This window comes from Oncorhynchus nerka, linkage group LG12, assembly GCF_034236695.1.
Source record: "Oncorhynchus nerka isolate Pitt River linkage group LG12, Oner_Uvic_2.0, whole genome shotgun sequence".
Classification (NCBI taxonomy): domain Eukaryota; kingdom Metazoa; phylum Chordata; class Actinopteri; order Salmoniformes; family Salmonidae; genus Oncorhynchus; species Oncorhynchus nerka.
Genome location: NC_088407.1, coordinates 21,546,579 through 21,554,467, shown reverse-complemented (window position 1 = coordinate 21,554,467; position 7,889 = coordinate 21,546,579).

The window sequence follows — 7,889 nt, the reverse complement described above, 5'->3', positions numbered from 1 at the left end:
AGTGTACTAGGAACCTGGTCAAAAGTAGTGCACTATTTCTGGAATACTTCCATTTGGGACATACCCAGCGACTGTATGGAATCAGAGTGCAGGGCAGATGCTTTCAAGCCTCCTCCTCCTCCTCCTCCTCCTCCTCATCCTCATCCTCATCCTCATCCTCCTCCTCACAGGCAAATCCTTCAACAGTTCCTTCTCTTTATGCAGTGCTGCTGCCGCCACTGTGTCTAAGTATCTGTACCAAATGGCACCCTATTCCCTATGTAATGCACTACATTACAAAGGCCTCTGGTCAAAAGTAGTGCCATATGTAGGGAATAGGGTGCCGTTTGGGAGGCCGTCTATCACGACGCCCCTCACGAGGACTATACATACTGCCGTCGTCAATTGAACTTAGTTACTGGACGATAAGCTAAGTTGAGAGGATAGATAGCCTCCGAAGAAATAAGCTGCCTGCCTTGCATGCGTGCCTCTGGTCTCTCTGTGTGAGGGGAGAGGGCGTTGTGTGTGTGTGCGATTGTCTGCGTGAGGCTGGCAAGAGGGGGCGTTAGCAGAAAACACAGAGCTCTGAGAAATGACAGTTTGAAAGATTTGTTATCGCCAAGACTGTGTGCTGTGTGTCCTATGGTTTGCTGACTCTCTCTTTTTAAATCTTCTCTCACTCTTATCTCTTCTTTTCTTACTCTCCCCCTTCCCTCTCTCTTTCTCTCGCTCTGTGCCCCCTCCTTCCCCATCATTGTCTCCTCAAAATCCCTCCTCTCCTCTTCGACGGTCCTCCCTCCAGATTTCACCATATTATTCTCATCTGTTTGCTCATTTGCATCTTATTTAAAAGTATTTCACTCTCTTCTTCAACTGCCTTTTTAAAAATTTCTATCGCTCATGTTAATGTGTGTGTGTGTGTGTGTTTGTGTATGTCTCTTCTAATCTAATCTTCTGATGTAATCTAATCTAATCTGTGTGTGTGTGTGTGTGCACGTGTCACTGTCAGTGTGTGAAGTTGTTTATTCAGAGTTATCCTATCTTCTCCAGCTATCTTCCCCCACACAAGTTTCTGGTATCCTCTTGATGTGTGAACTAATGTGTTCGGTCACAGAGCCACGGACCTCAGCCCACTTCAATCACTGACGGAAACAAAAACATTTGCAGCCACTTGAATCCCCTGAAGCTACTGTTCTAACTCAGTTCTAACTGAGTCTCATCTAGTCTCTCTCCCACACACTGACCCTGGCTGTCTACCACACACACACTGACCCTGGCTGTCTACTACACACACACTGACCCTGGCTGTCTACCACACACACTGACCCTGGCTGTCTACCACACACACTGACCCTGGCTGTCTACTACACACACACTGACCCTGGCTGTCTACCACACACACTGACCCTGGCTGTCTACCACACACACTGACCCTGGCTGTCTACCACACACACTGACCCTGGCTGTCTACCACACACACTGACCCTGGCTGTCTACTACACACACACTGACCCTGGCTGTCTACCACACACACTGACCCTGGCTGTCTACTACACACACACTGACCCTGGCTGTCTACCACACACACACTGACCCTGGCTGTCTGACCCTGGCTGTCCACACACACTGACCCTGGCTGTCTACCACACACACTGACCCTGGCTGTCTACCACACACACTGACCATGGCTGTCTACTACACACACACTGACCCTGGCTGTCTACCACACACACACTGACCCTGGCTGTCTACCACACACACTGACCCACCATACCACCTGGGTTCAAACAGTATTGGATATATTTTCAAATTATTCAAATACTGTCAAGCACAGATTAAGTATTTGAAAGGAAACAAATGGTGTTTGAACCCATGTCTGACTGATACACCATCACAACCACCTACCACCGGCAGCAGGAGAGAGTGAGGGTAGCAACGGTAATGAAAAATATTTTAATAACAATTTTAGTAAATGCAACTGTTGGACAATGGATGAAAATACTCCACATTTTTAAAATGTGTATAATCCATCAGATATTGACTGAATTATAACACATAAAACATTTTACTGGCACTGACAAATACATAGTAGAGTTTGTGGATTTTTGGTGGCAATTCACATATTTATTGTAAAATGTAACTTTGTTATGCCCTTATATATGTTCTAATGGTATCAGGTATTACATTGATTATTTTTGATGTTAAAATAAAGAAAGTTATATATTTGCGTAATTTGCATAAATACAATAGAGCAATTTGCATACATTAACACATTAACATAAAGTGGTGGGTGGAACGGGGCTGAAACCACTAAAACTTGCTCTGTCTAGGCCTACTTCCACCCACCTGCTCTGTCTAGGCCTACTTCCACCCACCTGCTCTGTCTAGGCCTACTTCCACCCACCTGCTCTGTCTAGGCCTACTTCCACTCACCTGCTCTGTCTAGGCCTACTTCCACTCACCTGCTCTGTCTAGGCCTACTTCCACTCACCTGCTCTGTCTAGGCCTACTTCCACCCACCTGCTCTGTCTAGGCCTACTTCCACTCACCTGCTCTGTCTAGGACTACTTCCACTCACCTGCTCTGTCTGCCTACTTCCACTCAAGCCTACTTCCACCCACCTGCTCTGTCTAGGCCTACTTCCACTCACCTGCTCTGTCTAGGCCTACTTCCACCCACCTGCTCTGTCTAGGCCTACTTCCACTCACCTGCTCTGTCTAGGCCTACTTCCACTCACCTGCTCTGTCTAGGCCTACTTCCACTCACCTGCTCTGTCTAGGCCTACTTCCACTCACCTGCTCTGTCTAGGCCTACTTCCACCCACTCTGTCTCTGTCCAGGCCTACTTCCACCCACCTGCTCTGTCTAGGCCTACTTCCACTCACCTGCTCTGTCTAGGCCTACTTCCACTCACCTGCTCTGTCTAGGCCTACTTCCACTCACCTGCTCTGTCTCAGGCCTACTTCCACCCACCTGCTCTGTCTAGGCCTACTTAGGCCTACTCCACCCACCTGCTCTGTCTAGGCCTACTTCCACCCACCTGCTCTGTCTAGGCCTCACCTGCTCTGTCTAGGCCACTTCACCTGCTCTGTCTAGGCCTACTTCCACCCACCTGCTCTGTTCAGGCCTACTTCCACCACCTGCTCTGTCTAGGCCTACTTCCACTCACCTGCTCTGTCTAGGCCTACTTCCCTACCTGCTCTGTCAGGCCTACTTCCACCACCTGCTCTGTCTAGGCCTACTTCCACTCACCTGCTCTGTCTAGGCCTACTTCCACTCACCTGCTCTGTCTAGGCCTACTTCCACCCACCTGCTCTGTCTAGGCCTACTTCCACCCACCTGCTCTGTCTAGGCCTACTTCCACTCACCTGCTCTGTCTAGGCCTACTTCCACCCACCTGCTCTGTCTAGGCTAGGCCTACTTCCACTCACCTGCTCTGTCTAGGCCTACTTCCACCTGCTCTGTCAGGCCATGCTCTGTCTAGGCCTACTTCCACTCACCTGCTCTGTCTAGGCCTACTTCCACCCACCTGCTCTGTCTAGGCCTGCTCTGTCTAGGCCTACTTCACCTGCTCTGTCTAGGCCTACTGTTCCACTCACCTGCTCCTGCTCTGTCTAGGCCCTCCACTCACCTGCTCTGTCTAGGCCACTCCACCACCTGCTCTGTCTAGGCCTACTTCCACTACCTGCTCTGTTAGGCCTACTTCCACCACCTGCTCTGTCTAGGCCTACTTCCACTCACCTGCTCTGTCTAGGCAGGCCTACTTCCACTCACCTGCTCTGTCTAGGCCTACTTCCACTCACCTGCTCTGTCTAGGCCTACTTCCACTCACCTGCTCTGTCTACCTGGCCTACTTCCACTCACCTGCTCTGTCTAGGCCTCCACTCACCTGCTCTGTTCCACTCACCTGCTCTGTCTAGGCCTACTTCCACCCACCTGCTCTGTCTAGGCCTACTTCCACTCACCTGCTCTGTCTAGGCCTACTTCCACTCACCTGCTCTGTCTAGGCCTACTTCCACCCACCTGCTCTGTCTAGGCCTACTTCCACTCACCTGCTCTGTCTAGGCCTACTTGCTCTGTCTAGGCCACCACCTGCTCTGTCTAGGCCCACCTGCTCTGTCTAGGCCACTTCCACCCACCTGCTCTGTCTAGGCCTACTTCCACTCACCTGCTCTGTCTAGGCCTACTTCCACCCACCTGCTCTGTCTGTCTACCCACCTGCTCTGGCCTACTTCCACTCACCTGCTCTGTCTAGGCCTACCTGCTCTTAGGCCACTTCCCACCTGCTCTGTCTAGGCCTACTTCCACTCACCTGCTCTGTCTAGGCCTACTTCCACCCACCTGCTCTGTCTAGGCCTACTTCCACCACCTGCTCTGTCTTCCACCCACCTGCTCTGTCTAGGCCTACTTCCACTCACCTGCTCTGTCTAGGCCTACCTGCTCTGTCTAGGCCTACTTCCACTCACCTGCTCTGTCTAGGCCTACTTCCACTCACCTGCTCTGTCTAGGCCTACCTGCTCTGTTCCACTCACCTGCTCTGTCTAGGCCTACTTCCACCCACTCTGTCTAGGCCTACTTCCACTCACCTCTGTCTAGGCCTACTTCCACTAGGCCTACTTCCACTCACCTGCTCTGTCTAGGCCTACTTCCACCCACCTGCTCTGTCTAGGCCTACTAGGCCTACTTCCACTCACCTGCTCTGTCTAGGCCTACTTCCACCACCTGCTCACCCACCTGCTCTGTCTAGGCCTACTTCCACTCACCTGCTCTGTCTAGGCTGCTCTACTTCCACTCACCTGCTCTGTCTCCACTCACCTCCACCCACCTGCTCTGTCTAGGCCTACTTCCACCTGCTCTGCTAGGCCTACTTCCACTCACCTGCTCTGTCTAGGCCTACTTCCACCCACCTGCTCTGTCTAGGCCTCCACTCACCTGCTCTTCTAGGCCTACTTCCACTCACCTGCTCTGTCTAGGCCTACTTCCACCCACCTGCTCTGTCTAGGCCTACTCCACCACCTGCTCTGTCTAGGCCTACTTCCACCCACCTGCTCTGTCTAGGCCTACTTCCACTCACCTGCTCTGTCTAGGCCTACTTCCACCCACCTGCTCTGTCTAGGCCTACTTCCACTCACCTGCTCTGTCTAGGCCTACTTCCACTCACCTGCTCTGTCTAGGCCCTTCCACTCACCTGCTCCAGGCCTACCACCTGCTCTCTGTCTAGGCCTACTTCCACTCACCTGCTCTGTCTAGGCCTACTTCCACTCACCTGCTCTGTCTAGGCCTACTTCCACTCACCTGCTCTGTCTAGGCCTACTTCCACTCACCTGCTCTGTCTAGGCCTACTTCCACTCACCTGCTCTGTCTAGGCCTACTTCCACTCACCTGCTCTGTCTAGGCCTACTTCCACTCACCTGCTCTGTCTAGGCCTACTTCCACTCACCTGCTCTGTCTAGACATCCACATAAATTACTGCTGTTGTCACGTTCTGTTGCATAATTCAACAAGAGTGTCAATAGCAGGATACCCTCCGATTAAAAATCAACAGGCTTGGCTCTAGATTACACTTATCTAAACATTCTTTACATTGTTTGAGAGATCAGACATAATATCACTATAATCTGAGTGTTCATTTTCAGAAGTTGCTTTCATTTCAGTGCATCTAATTTGTAAACATTTCAACTGTATTAAATTAGAACTTTTTCCAATTTCACAAAATAAGGTTCTCTTCTCGTTCTTGTGATGTAAGCATTGAGACAATGTATTTAATCTCCGACAAAGCTTTAGCGTTCTTATAGAGGTAACAGAAAAATGATGTATAGGGAAATGGTTCCAATTGTTTTTCCACCATTCAGGCTTAAATCTCTCCAGGACAAGGTGACTTTTATCAATAGGTAGATCCAGACCCAGATCCAGACCCAGACCCAGATCCAGACCCAGACCCAGATCCAGACCCAGACCCAGCTCCAGACCCAGATCCAGATCCAGACACAGATCCAGACCCAGCTCTCCAAACTGCACTGGTAAAAGTGAAGCGTTCAGTAGAGCGAAAGAGAACATTATCAGGTACTCATGTTATTTAATCCCCGACAAAGCTTTATCGTTCTTATAGATGCTAACTGTAACACTCATGGTGGGTAACAAAGGTTCAATGTTGAGGGTAAAGGGTGCAATTTGGGATGAAACCACTATTTTAGTGTTCCGACTGAATTTTGTTAGATCATCGCGGTGTGACAAGGGCCTCACTGTTTGGAGAAGTTCACTATCTCTCTCTGTCTCTCTCTCTTTCTCCTTCTCTATTATCCTGTGTTTCTGTTTAAATGTTTTCTGTGTGTCTCCTCATTCTCTGTTTGTGTATATCTGTGTGTGCGTGTTTTTTTCTTCCATTTTGTCTGTGTGTGTGTGTGTGTGTATGTGCTTGTTCTTTAAAATATCTAGTATGTCTTGATCATGGGAGGTTGGATGAGGTTTTGTTTGCGTCCCAAATGGCACCATATTCCCTATAGGCCATGGTCAAAATAAGTGCACTAAATAGAGAATAGGGTACAACTTGGAATGAGGTTGTGGTCTCACAGGCTCCTTTCAATTAGTGTCTCATTAGAGCTCTGGTAGAGAGTGGCTTTGTCTTCCGTTTGAAGTCACACAGATCTTAGCAGTGCAGCCAGCCAGCCAGGCAGACACACAAACCTTCTCCACCTCAGCCACCGATGACACCATGGCAACAACAGCAGTAAGTATCAAACATACATTAACATTTTAACATTTAAGTCATTTAGCAGACGCTCTTATCCAGAGCGACTTACAAATTGGTGCGTTCACCTTAAGACATCCAGTGGAACAGCCACTTTACAATAGTGCATCTAAATCTTTTAAGGGGGTGAGAAGGATTACTTTATCCTATCCTAGGTATTCCTGAAAGAGGTGGGGTTTCAGGTGTCTCCGGAAGGTGGTGATTGACTCCGCTGTCCTGGCATCGTGAGGGAGTTTGTTCCACCATTGGGGGGCCAGAGCAGCGAACAGTTTTGACTGGGCTGCGCGGGAACTGTACTTCCTCAGTGGTAGGGAGGCGAGCAGGCCAGAGGTGGATGAACGCAGTGCCCTTGTTTGGGTGTAGGGCCTGTTCAGAGCCTGGAGGTACTGAGGTGCCGTTCCCCTCACAGCTCCGTAGGCAAGCACCATGGTCTTGTAGCGGATGCGAGCTTCAACTGGAAGCCAGTGGAGAGCGGAGGAGCGGGGTGACGTGAGAGAACTTGGGAAGGTTGAACACCAGACGGGCTGCGGCGTTCTGGATGAGTTGTAGGGGTTTAATGGCACAGGCAGGGAGCCCAGCCAACAGCGAGTTGCAGTAATCCAGACGGGAGATGACAAGTGCCTGGATTAGGACCTGCGCTGCTTCCTGTGTGAGGCAGGGTCGTACTCTGCGGATGTTGTAGAGCATGAACCTACAAGAACGGGCCACCGCCTTGATGTTAGTTGAGAACGACAGGGTGTTGTCCAGGATCACGCCAAGGTTCTTAGCGCTCTGGGAGGAGGACACAATGGAGTTGTCAACCGTGATGGCGAGATCATGGAATGGGCAGTCCTTCCCCGGGAGGAAGAGCAGCTCCGTCTTGCAGAGGTTCAGCTTGAGGTGGTGATCCGTCATCCACACTGATATGTCTGCCAGACATGCAGAGATGCGTTTCGCCACCTGGTCATCAGAAGGGGGAAAGGAGAAGATTAATTGTGTGTCGTCTGCATAGCAATGATAGGAGAGACCATGTGAGGTTATGACAGAGCCAAGTGACTTGGTGTATAGCGAGAATAGGAGAGGGCCTAGAACAGAGCCCTGGGGGACGCCAGTGGTGAGAGCGCGTGGTGAGGAGACAGATTCTCGCCACGCCACCTGGTAGGAGCGACCTGTCAGGTAGGACG